Source organism: Glycine soja, chromosome 5 (assembly GCF_004193775.1).
Source record: "Glycine soja cultivar W05 chromosome 5, ASM419377v2, whole genome shotgun sequence".
NCBI classification, from domain to species: domain Eukaryota; kingdom Viridiplantae; phylum Streptophyta; class Magnoliopsida; order Fabales; family Fabaceae; genus Glycine; species Glycine soja.
Window position 1 is genome coordinate 14,292,844 of NC_041006.1, and position 16,919 is coordinate 14,309,762.

At 40.7% G+C, this 16,919-nt stretch overlaps 1 non-coding gene across 1 annotated transcript; it reads right to left on the minus strand.

The window, feature by feature from the left end:
- Positions 1-4,002: 4,002 nt before the first annotated feature.
- On the minus strand, positions 4,003-4,109 carry LOC114413939. Its single transcript, XR_003667077.1, has one exon. It is a non-coding gene; the product is annotated as a small nucleolar RNA R71 (small nucleolar RNA).
- Between the last annotated feature and the right edge of the window lie 12,810 nt (positions 4,110-16,919).

Below are 16,919 nucleotides of genomic sequence, written 5' to 3' on the forward strand. Positions count from 1 at the left end.
TACCTCATGAAAAAAAAAACAAAAAACAAAAAGAGAACCAAAAATATATCTTTCGGATGAAAAGCCAACATGCTTTTGAAGAGAAATAACTTCCAGCTTTTCTTTGAAAAAAGGATTCATTGATCATAACCAGTTTTTTGAAAAAAATATGTATACACCTGAAGGGTGAATGCTGTGAAAATTTTCCCGAACGCCCAAAATGGACTCGGATGAATGCATAAATTGATAAAGGAGCATATTTTGGAAACACTGGTTTGACTTAAAATCGGGAAAATGAATCCTGAGCTCTAGTGTCACATGACCATAAAAACTTGATGCTTGAGTGTCCACATGGGTGCATGCATGACCAGTTTAGCATAAAATTTCCTAATCATCATTGTTGCATGTGTATCATGGAAATAATGCGGGACATCCCCTTTATCCCCGAACCGCTGGCCAAACCCTGACATATATCATGTCTAGTCGTTCTACAAGCCTTGAGCCAAAATCCCAACTTACCATAAACCTTGACCCAGGGTGAGAATGTCAATCCTTGCCCTCGAAAGAAAAAAAAGAGGAAAATTCCCAATCAAAGAGTGGGAGAAAGCAAAAAAGAAAGAAAATTCCCAATCAAAAGAGTGGGAGAAAGCAAAAAAGAAAGAAAATTCCCAATCAAAGAGTAGGAGAAAGCAAAAAAAGGAAAGAAAATTCTCGATCAAGGATTGGAAGAAAACAAAAGAAACATCCAGAAAGGTCTCTGGACCAGACAATATCTGAACAATACAGAATTGTCACCAAGTAAACGAAAAAAAGAAAGGAAACCACGACCTAAAGTGGCCCTCTCCCTTTGACTGCCAACCAAAATCCTGTGCGTCGGTGACTTGTTCACCTCACACTAAACAAAAACAGAAAAGGAAAAGGCCAAGGACACTCAAAGCCAAAATTCCCACAAACCATTCCCAAGAAAAAGTCCTATTGATCCATGATCACGCATGTAATCTTTGATTTGATAGGAAATGATTTGCAAAATCAAGTCATGACATATCTATGGTTCAGAATTAGGATAAAACACTTACCTGTGTGAGATTGATACACTTTGAGTGATTTTCTTCTATTTTTGTTGAACCCAGTGCTTCCTCTAAATGGTCATTTAGAAACGAAATGCTAACATCCAAAATCTCATTTACGGTTATGAGAAAATTTCATCAGCATACTCTCCTTCCCCGATAAACACATTGTTTTTCATCCAAAAAGCATATGTTGCTCTGATCAATTGGAAGTTTTGTCTCTTTACTAAAGCATGTTCGCATTTTAGTGAAGAAAACACCGAGACTATTTTTAGTCTCACAATTTATCCATAACTACGTAGGTGTACAAAGAAAAAGCTTTTCTCATAGATAGCGATTGATGTGCCATCATTTTATTCTATTTTCTAAACCCTTTTTGCACCATTTTAATTACTGATTGGTCTTAATTGTCAATTAATCAGGCAGTTTTATTATTTGGGCTCATTTAGCTAATTTGATGTTTTTAATCTAATTTCAGGAATTAATGAAACATTGGGCTTAATCCGGATTTTGGTTATGGACTTGAAGAGGGCAAATAAAGCAGCGCTTACCTTAGTTAATTTCTAATTAGGAAATTTCACAATTTTATTTTATGTTGTTCAGTGTTTATTTCGTTTTGGGCCAGAGTATTGTAATAGGGCCCAGTGACTTTGAGTGACTCTTTTTAAATAGCAGCCTTGGGATTCGTGCAAGGCATTCTGTTATGCTATTCATTATTCAGAGCTTTTGTTTTAGGGTTTTACGTTTTCTGCTTTGATGCTACTGTTCACGTAATGCAATTTTACATTTTCTGCTTCTAATTACAGTTTCGTTCTTGCTTCTTCTTCTACTCTCATTTACGTTTCTGTTTCATTTACATTTCTGTTCATTTACGTTCTGTTCATTTATGTTTCTGTTTCATGTTTCATTTGCGTTTTCTGTTTGAATCCATGGAAGGCTAGATTTTCTGGTGTTGTTTCCTTTTGAGGACGAAGCCCAACTCTCTTTGAGGTTTCGCTTGTAATGTGGTTTCCTGGCAGTTTTCCCTTCACCAGTTATCCCAATTTCGTGAATATTAATCAGTGCACGCTTCGTGTTCGATTAATTGCCTCTGAGCCTAACTTGCGTTCATGCTTAATGGATGAAGGGCTAATTGGTGTATGTGGTGCCTACTCACGTATTGAAAACCCTAAGTTGATTTTCGCTTAGTAAATTGAAATAGGGTTGGATTAAATGGTTGACTGTTAGGGACGAATTCTCCATAACCCAGGATAAGAGAATGACTTCTGAATCAGAGGAAACAACCCGTTTTTAATATTAGTAGTTTCGTATTCCAGTTTACTTGTTCTGCTCTTTAATTACCAAACAACCAAACCCCCCCAATCGTTACTGTTACTGTAAGTATATTATGAACATTTGGTTTGTCACTGCTTGTTGGGAAACGACCTAGGATCACTTCCTAGTTACTGCATTTTTCATGTTTATTTGATTCGGGTACGGCCTCGATCAAATTTGGCGTCGTTGCCGGGGAGCAGTGTCCAAAGGTTCATAATAGCTAGCTAGTGTTGTGTGTTTAATCTTTTCGTGTTTTATGTTTAATTGTTAGTATTGTGTTAGTATGTGTGTTAGTGTTGTTTAGTGTCCTGGTATTTTGTTTAATGTGTGTTCTGTTTCAGTTTTCCCATTAAGTGTTTCCCCTGTTTCAGTTTTGGGTGTTTTGCTGTGAATAGTGTTTTGCGACGGACTTAGCGACCATTTCTGCTTGCGGCAAACTAGAGTAGTAGTAGAAATCCCTTAGCGACGGATTTTAGCGACCACCCATGCTAAATTATTTGTGATTTTTTTGTTTTAGTAGCTAGGGTTGTTATTTTTGGCTGAATTTTTTTGTGATAACTTCTTTTAATCCATATTTTGTGGGAAAAATAGCTAGAGCCTTTAGTTTGGTCAGATTTGAAAGTTCCAAAAAAACTAGCAAATTTTGTGTTTGTCAAAACTTCAAACGGCCATAACTTTTGCTCCGGTTATCAGAATCACAATTATTATATATGCATTTGGGGTAGAAACAAATTTCCTACGCCGTGGCAGCCTACCATAGGCCTGCTGAGGTCTCCATCATCCAAAAAAAGCGATTCTGTCAAAAGTTTTTTATTTTTCAAGTTTTATTCACTTATTTTTCATAACCTACCAATTTTAGCTTTCAGAGTTAGACTTTGAATTTTTGTCTGAAATTTTTTGTGCTATCTTTTCATCATTTTATAAGGTTGCTCACAAAATTTCAAGTCATTTGGATATCATTTGAGGGTAGCTGTAGTTCAAACCTACACCTTTATTTACATGACAAGGCAACTAGTTGTGTGCATGCTGAATGTAGTGTATGACTAGAGGCAATCCATCTGACTTACAACCCTTTGATCCTGAGATAGATAGGACATTTCACAGATTAGTTAGGCATCATTTTATACCTTTTGATCATTCTGAGCATTCCATAACTGGTGAATCTGTGCATTCTGTTATTGGTGATTTTGAACATCCTGATCTTGAGCATTATAATTTTGAGCATTCTAATTCTGAGCATTCTGATTTTTCACATTCTGAGAACATGGCACAACCTCCACCCCGTGAGAGGACTCTAAGGGAAATGGCTGCACCTGATTTCACCTACGAAAGCTTGTGCATCCAATACCCTGATGAGGATGTCCCATATGTTCTTAAAACTGGACTGATTCATTTGCTTCCAAAGTTTCATGGCCTTGTAGGTGAAGACCCGCACAAACATTTGAAAGAATTTCACATTGTCTGCTCCACCATGAAACCCCCAGATGTCCAAGAGGATCACATATTTCTGAAGGCTTTTCCTCATTCATTAGAGGGAGTGGCAAAGGACTGGCTGTATTACCTTGCTCCAAGGTTCATCACGAGCTGGGATGACCTTAAGAGAGTATTCTTAGAAAATTTTTTCCCTGCTTACAGGACCACAGCCATCAGGAAGGATATCTCAGGTATTAGACAACTCAGTGGAGAGAGCCTGTATGAGTACTGGGAGAGATTTAAGAAACTATGTGCCAGTTGCCCCCACCATCAGATTTCAGAACAAATTCTTATCCAATATTTTTATGAAGGACTCAGTAATATGGAGAGAAGTATGATAGATGCTGCCAGTGGTGGAGCCCTTGGAGACATGACTCCTGCTGAAGCCAGAAATTTAATTGAGAAGATGGCTTCCAACTCCCAGCAGTTTAGCGCCAGAAATGATGCCATAGTCATTAGAGGAGTGCATGAGGTAGCTACAAACCCATCTGCATCATCTGAAACTAAGAAGCTTGAAGGCAAACGGGATGCATTGGTTAACTTGGTAACCCAGCTGGCCTTGAATAAGAAATTTGTACCTGTCGTAAGGGTTTGTGGTTTGTGCTCTTCTGCTGACCACCATGCAGACCTTTGCCCTTCCATGCAGCAACATGGAGCAATTGAGCAGCCTGAAGCTTATGCTGCAAATATTTACAATAGACCTCCTCAACCTCAGTAGCAAAATCAACCACAGCAGAACAATTATGACCTCTCCAGCAACAAATACAACCCTGGATGGAGGAATCACCCTAACCTCAGATGGTCCAGCCCTCAGCAACAACAACAGCAGCCTGCTCCTTCCTTCCAAAATGATGCTGGCCCAAGCAGACCATATATTCCTCCACCAATCCAACAACAGCAACAACCCCAGAAACAGCCAACAGTTGAGGCCCCTCCACAACCTTCCCTCGAAGAACTTGTGAGGCAAATGACTATGCAGAACATGCAGTTTCAGCAAGAGACCAGAGCCTCCATTCAGAGCTTAACCAATCAGATGGGACAATTGGCTACCCAATTGTATCAACAACAGTCCCAGAATTCTGACAAGCTGCCTTCTCAAGCTGTCCAAAATCCCAAAAATGTCAGTGCCATTTCATTGAGGTCAGGAAAACAGTGTCAAGGACCTCAACCCGTAGCACCTTCCTCATCTGCAAATGAACCTGCCAAACTTCACTCTACTCCAGAAAAAGGTGATGACAAAAATTTACCTAACAATTTATGTGCAGGTGAATCTTCTTCCACAGGTAATTCTGATTTGCAGAAGCAGCACATTCCCCCTCTTCCATTCCCTCCAAGAGCAGTTTCCAACAAAAAAATGGAAGAGGCAGAGAAAGAGATCTTGGAAACGTTTAGAAAAGTAGAGGTAAACATACCTCTGTTGGATGCAATAAAGCAAATTCCAAGATATGCCAAATTCTTGAAGGAGCTGTGCACTAATAAGCGAAAGCTTAAAGGAAGTGAACGAATTAGCATGGGCAGAAATGTCTCCGCATTGATTGGTAAATCTGTTCCTCAAATTCCTGAAAAATGCAAAGATCCAGGTACATTCAGCATACCTTGTATTATAGGGAATAATAAGTTTGACAATGCCATGCTAGATTTAGGAGCCTCTGTTAGTGTTATGCCTCTGTCGATTTTTAATTCTCTATCTCTAGGTCCCTTGCAGTCAACTGATGTGGTAATTCATTTAGCTAATAGAAGTGTTGCCTATCCTGTTGGTTTCATAGAAGATGTCTTAGTTAGAGTTGGTGAACTGATTTTCCCTGTTGATTTTTATATCTTGAATATGGAAGATGGATTTTCTCAAGGATCAGTTCCCATCATTCTAGGCAGACCCTTTATGAAAACTGCTAGAACTAAGATAGATGTTTATGCAGGCACACTGTTTATGGAGTTTGGTGATATAACTGTTCATTTTAATATTCTGGATGCTATGAAATACCCATCTGAAGATCTTTCTGTATTTCGTGCTGAAATAATTGACCATGTTGTTGATGAATACATGACTGATCTTTATTCTAATCTGCATGCCTCTCACTCTTCATGCATTGAGTCTGAAATTGTACTTGATCATATGTCTGAATTTGATGCTGAGAGTGAATCTGAGAGTGATATTGATTGCATTTCTGGTGGTGGTGTTTTACCTATCAAGATTGATTTTATAGAGTCAGATAGGACTAACCATGTTTCAGGAAGTACACATACCTCTGACTTTCTTTATGAGGTAAAAGCTGAGAAACCATCTCCTTCTACCACTGTCCAGCCGACCACACCAGAATTGAAGCTTCTGCCGTCAAATTTAAAATACGCTTACTTGGATGATAGCAAGAGTTTTCCAGTGATTATATCTGCCTCCCTTGCTGATGAGCAAGAGGAGAAGTTGTTGTCAGTTCTCAAGAAGCATAAGAAGGCTATAGGCTGGACCCTGGCAGACATTCCTGGTATTAGCCCATCCACATGTATGCATCGAATAAATTTAGAGGATGGAGCTAAACCAGTAAGACAGCCACAGAGAAGACTCAACCCGGTGATTCTTGATGTAGTGAAGAAGGAGATAACCAAGCTTTTGCAAGCTGGAATAATTTATCCTATCTCCGACAGCCAATGGGTGAGTCCCGTCCAGGTAGTCCCGAAGAAGACCGGCCTCACAGTGATCAGAAATGAGAAGGAGGAGCTGATTCCTACTCGGGTGCAGAACAGTTGGAGAGTCTGCATTGACTATAGGAGGCTGAACCAGGTTACCAAAAAGGACCATTTTCCCCTGCCATTCATTGACCAGATGCTTGAACGCCTGGCAGGTAAATCCCACTACTGTTTCCTTGATGGTTTTTCTGGTTATATGCAAATTACTATTGCTCCTGAGGATCAGGAAAAGACCACATTCACCTGCCCCTTCAGCACTTTTGCTTATAGGAGGATGCCTTTCGGCCTGTGCAATGCCCCTGGTACCTTCCAGCGGTGCATGATTAGTATTTTCAGTGATTTTTTAGAAAATTGCATAGAGGTGTTTATGGATGATTTCACTGTATATGGATCCTCTTTTGATGGTTGTTTGAATAGTTTGGAAAAAGTTTTGAATAGATGCATTGAAACTAACCTTGTTCTAAATTTTGAAAAATGTCATTTTATGGTTGAGCAAGGTATAGTTTTAGGCCACATTATTTCCAATAAGGGTATTGAAGTAGATCCTGCTAAATTTTTTGTTATTTCACAATTGCCTTACCCCTCTTGTGTGCGAGAGGTGCGATCTTTTCTTGGTCATGCAGGATTCTACAAGCGCTTTATACGGGATTTTAGCAAAGTAGCCCTTCTATTGTCCAACTTGTTGCAAAAGGAGGTGGAGTTTGACTTTAATGACAGAAGCAAAGAGGCTTTTGATTGCCTCAAAAGAGCGTTGACTACCACCCCCATCATCCAGGCACCCGATTGGACAGCCCCTTTTGAACTTATGTGTGATGCATCAAATTATGCATTGGGGGCTGTCCTTGCTCAAAAAATTGATAAATTGCCCAGGGTGATATATTATGCTTCTAGGACTTTAGATGCTGCCCAAGCGAATTATACTACTACTGAGAAAGAGCTTCTAGCCATAGTTTTTGCTCTTGAAAAATTTCGATCTTATTTGCTTGGTACCCGCATTATTGTTTATACTGACCATGCAGCTCTAAAGTACTTGTTGAAGAAGGCTGATTCTAAGCCTAGGTTGATCCGATGGATGCTCTGGCTCCAAGAGTTTGACTTGGAGATCCGTGATAGGAGCGGAGCACAAAATCTAGTTGCTGATCATTTGAGTCGGATCGAACGTGTATCTGATGCAGATTCACCTATTCGGGATGATTTCCCGGATGATCATTTGTATATACTGTATAGTATTTCTGACTCTCTTTCTACTCCCTGGTTTGCTAACATTGTCAATTATTTAGTTGCCTCTTTTTTTCCTCCCTTAGCATCTAAGGCCCAAAAAGATAAAATTAAAAGTAATGCTAAGAATTTTATTTGGGATGACCCCTACTTGTGGAAATTGTGCAGTGATCAGGTAATTAGACGATGCATTCCAGATCATGAGACTGACTTAGTCCTGCAGTTCTGTCATTCTTCCGCACCGGGAGGTCATCTAGGTGTTCAAAGGACAGCTTGCAAAGTGCTTGATTGTGGTTTTTATTGGCCCACCATCTTTAAAGATGCGTGGAAGATCTGCAGCACTTGTGAGCAGTGTCAGAGAGCAGGAAATACACTTACATGGCGACAACAAATGCCTCAACAACCTATGCTATTCTGTTAGGTGTTTGATGTTTGGGGTATAGATTTCATGGGCCCTTTTCCTGTCTCTTTTGGTTATGTTTACATTCTCCTTGCAGTTGACTATGTTTCAAAATGGGTGGAAGCCAAGCTCACTAGAACTAATGATGCTAAAGTTGTTGCAGACTTTGTCAGGTCTAATCTGTTTTGCAGGTTTGGAGTACCTAAAGCAATTGTTAGTGATCAAGGAACCCATTTTTGCAACAGGACAATGCATGCCCTGCTTAAAAAGTACGGGGTGGTACACAGGATATCCACACCATACCACCCCCAGACCAATGGACTGGCAGAAATTTCTAACCGGGAAATCAAGCGAATTTTAGAGAAGATTGTGCAGCCAAGCAGGAAAGATTGGAGTACCAGGCTTGATGATGCTCTCTGGGCACATCGGACTGCCTACAAAGAACCCATAGGAATGTCTCCTTATCGGGTTGTCTTTGGAAAGGCATGTCATCTTCCAGTGGAAATTGAGCACAAAGCTTACTGGGCAGTGAAGACTTGCAACTTCTCTATGGATCAAGCTGGTGAGGAAAGAAAGTTGCAACTGAGTGAGTTAGATGAAATCCGCCTAGAAGCCTACGAGAATGCCAAGTTCTACAAAGAAAAGACCAAGAAGTTCCATGATAGCATGATAGTTAAAAAGGACTTCATGGTTGGGCAAAAAGTGTTATTGTATAATTCTAGGCTTGGACTCATGAGTGGTAAGTTGAGGTCTAAATGGATTGGTCCTTTTGTTGTTACTAATGTTTTTCCTTATGGTACAGTTGAGATCAAAAGAGACTCCACAAACAAGAGCTTCAAGGTCAACGGACATCGACTTAAGCCATTCCTCACGAACCCTTCTTTAGTGGATGTAGTGGTGGAAGAGACTTCCTTACTCCACCCTACTCTTCCTCCACCATGACTTAGGGAGTTTTTCTTTTCCTACCTCCTTCTTTGCTTTTATTACACTTGTCTGATTCTCTTTGATGATTTAATTGTTTTTAATCTTTTAATTGTGCTACATTGAGGACAATGTGTTGTTTAAGTATGGGGGGGGGGGAGTGTTCTTTGGTTTTGCTAGTTTTGTTGGTTTTGTTAATTTGTTAGTTGTGTTAATTTGTTAATGTTGTTAGTTTTGTTGGATTTTTAGTTTAATATTTTGGGTCAATTTTGTGTGCATATACGACTTTGCATGTTTTTCTTTGAATTATAGGATATGTTCAAGAAATGGGTAATTGTTTTGAAAATAAAAGTTCTTGACATTTTGTGACTTGAAATCCTTGATTCTCCTCTACATGTCATGATAGTTTTGAAAGCTCAATTTGAAAGTGATGAGTTTACCTTTGTGAGAATTTGAGCCATCCATCATCATAATCATTTGGTGTGTTTTGCCCCATTGATTGCTTGCACAATAGCCTTGGCTTGATTCTTGTTGATGCTTCCTAATTCACATGCATATTTGGAAATGATTGAGGCAATTTTGTTCTTATAAGCTTCTAGCCAAATGGACTTACCTTGAATTAATTCCTTTGATAGCCCTTTTGAGCCTTGTTTCCCTTTCCTTGCTTTGAAGCTCACTACAAGCCTTAAATGAAAAACCATGATATCACCATATCCTTAAGGAATTTTGGAGCTTTGGAATTGTTTTGGGAATAAGTGTGGGGGGTTTTTTGTTTCATTGGATAACTTGTTTTGTTGGCTATGCTTCGTGATGTATTTTGGGCCATACTTGATGTACATTGTATATTGGTTAAATGTTGGACATGCTGAATGAAATGTTGTTTCTCAAAGGCTATAAAAAAAAAAATTCGAAAAAAAAAGAAGAAAAAGAAAAGCAATAAAGTTGAGTGAATAAGATCTTAAATGGCACAAGAATGATGAAACTCTTGGTTCTACTCTTTATGTTTAATTTTTATCTTTACTTCTTTTTATTTTCTTATTTTTTTTCTCTTAATATGCACTTATTCCCCATTGCTCCTCTATTCCTTTGGGATTTAGCCACTTATTCCATATTTCTCCATACCTTGTCCTTGGCCCCATTACAACCTTAAAAGACCTTTTGATCCTCATGTGCTTGTGTTTGTGGGTTTATTGTCAATTTTAGAATCTTGCCAAGTTTATGTGGTGTTTGCTTTCATGGGTGCTTTGAGGGTAAATAGTAGCCTAGACACTTGAGAGATAGAGTGTATATCTTGTGAGGCTTTATCACTTTTCATTCTTGAGCTGATTAACTATTTTGCCATGATTGGGTTGCTTGGATGATTTTCATGAATGTCTTGACTTTTTGGATCTCCTTATGTTAGATGTTACTCATTCCTTTCATTCCTTGATGTTCATTGAGAAATATGTGAATGTTTTTGTCTGTCTCTCTTTGATATCCTTGGATTTTGTTCTTTGTTTCATTTTGCCCAGGAGTGCAAAAGGCTAAGTATGGGGGGTTTTGATGTGCCATCATTTTCTTCTATTTTCTAAACCCTTTTTGCACCATTTTAATTACTGATTGGTCTTAATTGTCAATTAATCAGGCAATTTTATTATTTGGGCTCATTTAGCTAATTTGATGTTTTTAATCTAATTTCAGGAATTAATGAAACATTGGGCTTAATCCGGATTTTGGTTATGGACACCTTGACACATGAATCTATTTTGCCCTAAATATCAAAGTTGGGCATGCACGATGAAAAAGACCATGTTGAGACACAACCTTAAGCTACTTTGAACCTTGGCCCATGAAGAAAATCCTCATCCTTTCCCCGAAGAAAAGGACAGCAGAATCTCATCAAGGGTGAGCGAATAACGAATGCTAAAATCTGAATTCCCAATCAAAGATCGGAAGAAAATGAAAAGAAAGAAAAGGAAGAAATGAAAAGAAAGAAAAGGAAAGGAAAAGAAGGATTCCCGATCAAAGGAAAGTAAAAAGGAAAAGATCGGAGGAAAACAGAATAATTCACGATCAATAATGGAAAGCAAGAAAGAGAACAGAAGATCTTCGGACCAGATAAATTTTTGGCGAGGTAAGTAACCGCCAACAAAGGGAAAACCCATTTTTAATGTGGTTCTTCCTTTGGGATTGCCATTCAAGGTTGCTCCCGACTGGAGATGTCCCGCCCCACATAAACAAAGAGAAAAAGACCGAAACACCCAGCTTCCTCTCCAAAAACACTACCCTTGAAAAAATCCTATTGATCCGTGATCGCGCGTGTAATCTTTTGGTTCGATAGGAAATCATGTGCAAAATATAAGTCATGGTGCAACTATGGTTTGGAATTAGGGTAAAACACTTACCTGTGTGAGTTTATATACACCATGAGTGATTTTATTCCCAGTTTTGGTTTGACCCGACGTTTCCCCTGAATGTTCATTTAAAAGCTAAATGTTGACATTCTACCCTTCATTTTCGGTTACAAGGAAAACTATTTTGACATAAGCATATTGTTTCTCTAAAATATGGTGCTCTCATGAATGATTTATTTTTCCTTGCTAAACCATGTTCGCCTTTTAGGTTAAAGAACCCGGTGGACCATTCGGTGGACCATTCGTGCGTCCTCCACCTTCAAGTCCAGAGCCCTATGAATTGATTGTCATTCATGCATCCTCCACCATCTTATCCGGAGCCCCACGAATTGATTGCCTAGCGCTGTTCGTGCGTCCTCCACCATCAAGTCCGGAGCCCCATGAATTGATTGTCATTCATGTATCCTCCACCATCGAGTCCGGAGCCCCACGAATTGATTGCCTAGCGCTGTTCATGAGTCCTCCACCATCAAATCATATCCGGAGCCCTATGAATTGATTGTCATTCATGCATCCTCCACCATCGAGTCCGGAGCCCCACAAATTGATTGCCTAGCGCTGTTCGTGCGTCCTCCACCATTAAATCTTATTCGGAGCCCCATGAATTGATTGTCATTCATGCATCCTCCACCATCGAGTCCGGAGCCCCACGAATTGATTGCCTAGCATTGTTCGTGAGTCCTCCACCATCAAATCTTATTCGGAGCCTCATGAATTGATTGTCATTCATGCATCCTCCACCATCGAGTCTGGAGCCCCACGAATTGATTGCCTAGCGCTGTTCGTGCGTCCTCCACCATCAAATCTTATTCAGAGCCCCATGAATTGATTGTCATTCATGCATCCTCCACCATCGAGTCCGGAGCCCCACAAATTGATTGCCTAACGCTGTTCGTGCATCCTCCACCTTCTAGTCCAGAGCCCTATGAATTGATTGTCATTCATGCATCCTCCACCATCGAGTCCGGAGCCCCATGAATTGATTGCCTAGCGCTGTTTGTGCGTCCTCCACCATCAAATCTTATTCGGAGCCCTATGAATTGATTGTCATTCATGCGTCCTCCACCATCGAGTCTCGAGTCCCACGAATTGATTGCCTAGCGCTGTTCATGCATCCTCCACCATCGTATTCGGAGCCCCATGAATTAATTGCCTAGCGCTATTCATGCGTCCTCTGTTATCAAGTATGGAGCCTGCAGTGAGGGGAAAATACGGTTTTTTGTTATTTTCCCAATCGGTTCCTTCACCCAAACATGTGTATACGTATATATATTATGTTACTTTTTGTTTGTTTGTTTGTTTTGTTTTGTGTTGTGCAGGGAAAAAAGATGGAGAGACGGGAGTCACTTATTTCAAATTGTTTTGGGTTGGAACTATTGTGATTGAGATCAATTAAATCCCCATGATGGGCAAAGGATGGCCTTCAGGAGTCATCATAGAATAATTACGAAAAGGGCTAAGACGGACGAAATCAGTGTTATATCTTTACTTTCTTCCTATCTCCGATAAAAGGTAAGTAAAGAGGGGCAACTGTCATACCCTAATTTCGTCCGGGGACCGTTGTTTGATGGCATACAACCTTTGCTTGACCGCTTAGAGGTACTTGGCACCCATCGTTGCACGATACGTGAAGTTCCATAACATGTCGGAAATCAAAAGGAAGCATTGTTACGCAATCCGTGAGGTTCCGTAACATGCCGAAAATCAAAAGGAAGCATTGTTATGCCATCCGTGAGATTCCGTAACATTCCGAAAGCCAAAAAGGGGATGATTATGTAATTCGGAAGGTTACGTAACATTACGGAAGGAAAACAAGTATCGTTACGGAATTCGTAAATTTTCGTAATGTTATGGAAAAAGAATAAGCAAAATAGGCAGGGGGTGTATTTAGTAAATAGGGGGGTGCAAATAGCAATCAGGCCCACTTGGGTCTTCCAGGATGTTCCTCCAGAAGGCGGTTGCTTCTGGAGGAAGCAACCTAGCTCGCCTAGGCGAGCTGGGTGGCAAGCTCCTCCCCCATTTTCCTATAAATAGGGGGAGGAGTGAAGGAGAAAAGGGTTCAACCCTCCTGGTATCTTGGGATCACTTGAAATTAGTGAAAAAAATCGTTTTCGTGAAGAAAATCCACGCCGAGGCGCTTCCGTAACGCGTCTGAAACATTTCCGTGGGTAATTCCGTGAAGATTTTCCGTCATCTTTCGTTCGTTCTTCGTCATTCTTCGGTCTTCAATCGGTAAGTTCCCGAAATCGAACTTTTTAATTCATTCTATGTACCCTTGGTGGTCCTCACTTGTTTCGTGTACTTTTATTTTCATTTCATTTACTTTCCGTACCCCCTTTTGACGTGCTTTAGTCATTTATTTCAGTCATTTTCTCGCCTAATCAAAAAATAAAATAAATTTTCACCGATCATTTGAATTGTAACATTCGTTAATTTCTGTTAAAATGAAATCCGACCGTTCGGTCATGCCGTAACTACGTTGGAAATCCAAAAAGAGGTAAAATAATAATATAATAATAAAAAAATATCTTTTAGTAAAATAAAACAAAAAAATCAATCGGACGTTTCTCTTTGGAATTTTTCTTTCTTAATTGAATTGACTAATAACTAAAGTGAAACTGAGGCTAAAATCAACTCACAAAATATAGCTTTGTCCGCAAAAATCACTGAAAAAAACGTTTTAAGGTCCAACGCCTCAGCCTTTCTCACCAAGTAAAAATGGATCATTTTAAGGTCCAACGCCTTAAATGACCACCTTCCAAGTAAAAAGAATCACTTGATTCGCCCCTTTCGAAAGAACTACGTAGGTCTGATTTCCTCTTCGATGGAGGGTACGTAGGAGCAAGAGCCCCGCTTTTGTCGACCTAAAAAATAAAAAAGAAATAAAATTTTAGATACACAATTTCACACAATTCTAATTTTAGGTTGTTGTCCTTTGGGACAAACGTGAGAGGTGCTAATACCTTCCTCAAACATAAATACAACTCCCGAATCTGGAATATTCTTCATGACCGGTTTCATTTGGTTTTGTTAACATTTTCCTTTCAATAAACATTGGTGGTGACTCTGCGCATTTTCCTCTTATGGAAGACGCACCCGTGAGCCTCGCCTCGCTCGCCCGCGAAAGGGTAGGTTGCGACAAGATGCTTTATGATTCACACTAGCTTTAGGAACAGCTGGCCAGGTTTGTTTTGTTGTATTCTAATTGTAGACCAATGTTTATTCCATGAGGAAGTTGATTATCTTATTATGATGTGGATGATGGGATACTGTTTTGTTCTTCCAGGACCTGAATTTGTCTACTGAGCGGTTGACCTCCAACAAAGCCTTCACAAACAAATTGTGGAATGCTGGCAAATTTATATTGTAGAATTTGCCTAATGAGAATGATACTTCTGCTTGGGAAAAAATATTGTCTTATAAGGTTAGTAGCAATCTTAGTATCCAAGAGTTAGATAGCTACCTTCGTCCCTTCTTTTTGATGATTTATTTATGTTTAAAAGGATGACCCAATGATACCTAGCTTTCAAGGGCTAGGGAACCTCCACGCTTCGCGCGTCCTGTGAAAGCTCGAAGAAGCTCGTAGAGAGTAAGAGAAAACGCGAGTTTAGAGAGAAATTGAGAGAAGAAGGAACTCGAGAGGGAGAAAAGAAGTTTCTGAATTTTTCTATATCCCTTCAAGGTTTGTTACAGCTTATTTATAAGTGCGAGGGTCCACAACTAATCGCAAGTGGTTAGCTGCTGCTGCTAGCCCTAACGGCTCGAACAACATCTAACTACCCTTCCCGCCAATGAATTACACGAACAGCTTTACCCCAGGCCCTCTTATCCTAACTGGTAGATATCCCGATGCTTAGGTGGCTACTTCGTCCTCCTCGAACGCCTTTGGTGCATGGCTTTGTCTTCTACGTTCATATCATCCCCCTGCTCTTCAGACAAAACCTTGTCCTCAAGGTTGTAGCGATCCCGGAGCTGGTGCCAATCTTCCCACGAAGCATCCTCTTGGGAAGAACCTTGCCACTGCACGAGCACCATACGTTGAGGCCCATCATCAGAGGGAACTAACTTGGAGTCAATGACAGTCAAGGGGGCCGTTGCGGATTCGTCATTAGCCATGGCAGGTAAGGGATCCGCGTTTGCTGTTACAGGATCTCCTATGAAGGGCTTGAGTAACGATACATGGAAGACATGATGAATGTGACTGTGGGCAGGAAGCTTAAGGTGATACGCGACTTTGCCCAACCTTTCCTCCACCGCGAATGGGCCATAGTAGCGCTTAGTGAGCTTCGAATATGTTGTTTCAGAAACTGAAATTTGACGGTGTGGTCTGAGTTTGACCAAAACCCAATCCCCGAAATTGAACTTCTGAGGTCGTCGTTGAGCATCCGCGGTCTGTTTCATTTGCTGTTGTGCCTTAAGCAGTTTCCGACGAAGCAACTGCAATACCTCGTCCCTCTGGCGAAGCATCTCATCCACTTCTTCGACTGATGAAGTGCCCCCCAAATACTCCGAAATAGCTGGTGGTTTCCTACCATAGATGATCTCAAACGGTGTTACCTCGGTACCGGAATGGCATGAAGTGTTGTAAGACCACTCCGCCCATAGCAAGAAATGCCCCCACGACGATGGCTTGAGGTGAATGAAAGCCCGTAGATACTGCTCCACAATTCGATTCGCAACCTCCGTCTGGCCATCTATTTGTGGATGGTACGACGAGCTAAGACGAAGCTTGGTACCGCTTAAGGCAAATAGGTCTTTCCAAAAATTGCTCACGAACAAGGGGTCCCTGTCCGATATGATGCTGCGAGGCAAGCCATAAAGACGAATTATCATGGATGTGAACAGCTCCGCCACCTTTCTTGCAAAGTGCTTAGTGGGTAACATCCCCAAATGGAGCCCCTTCGAAAAATGATCCATGACGATGAGGATGCACGTATTGCCCTTATACGATAGTAATCCCACAATAAAATCCATGCTTAAGTACTCCCATGGCTGATAGGGTACTGGAAGGGGGCACAATAGCCCTGCGGGTTTGCGATTGTCATACTTCGTAAGCTGGCACGTGACACAAGCTGCGATGAAGGTGCAGACATCACTACGCATGGAGTTCCACGTGAAGTTCTCCTGTAACCGTTGGAGTGTCTTTTGAACCCCATAATGACCTCCTGTGGGTGTGCTGTGAAATTCCTCCATGAGTAGCGGAATGAAGGAAGATCCCGTGGGAAGCCAAATGCGCTGCTTGTGAAGAATTAAACCATTTTCATTTTGATACTCAGAGGCTACGGCTGAATCTTTGCAGATTTTCTCCAGCAACGTCAAAAATTCTGGGTGCGTGGTTAGCTCATGCTTAAGGTCAGCAATAAAGGAGAACTGTGGTATGGAAAGTAGGTACAAGGAGGCCTTAGCTTCTTCTCCAGCAACCCTTGATAACGCATCTGCTACCCCATTCTCACGTCCCGGCCGATACTGGAT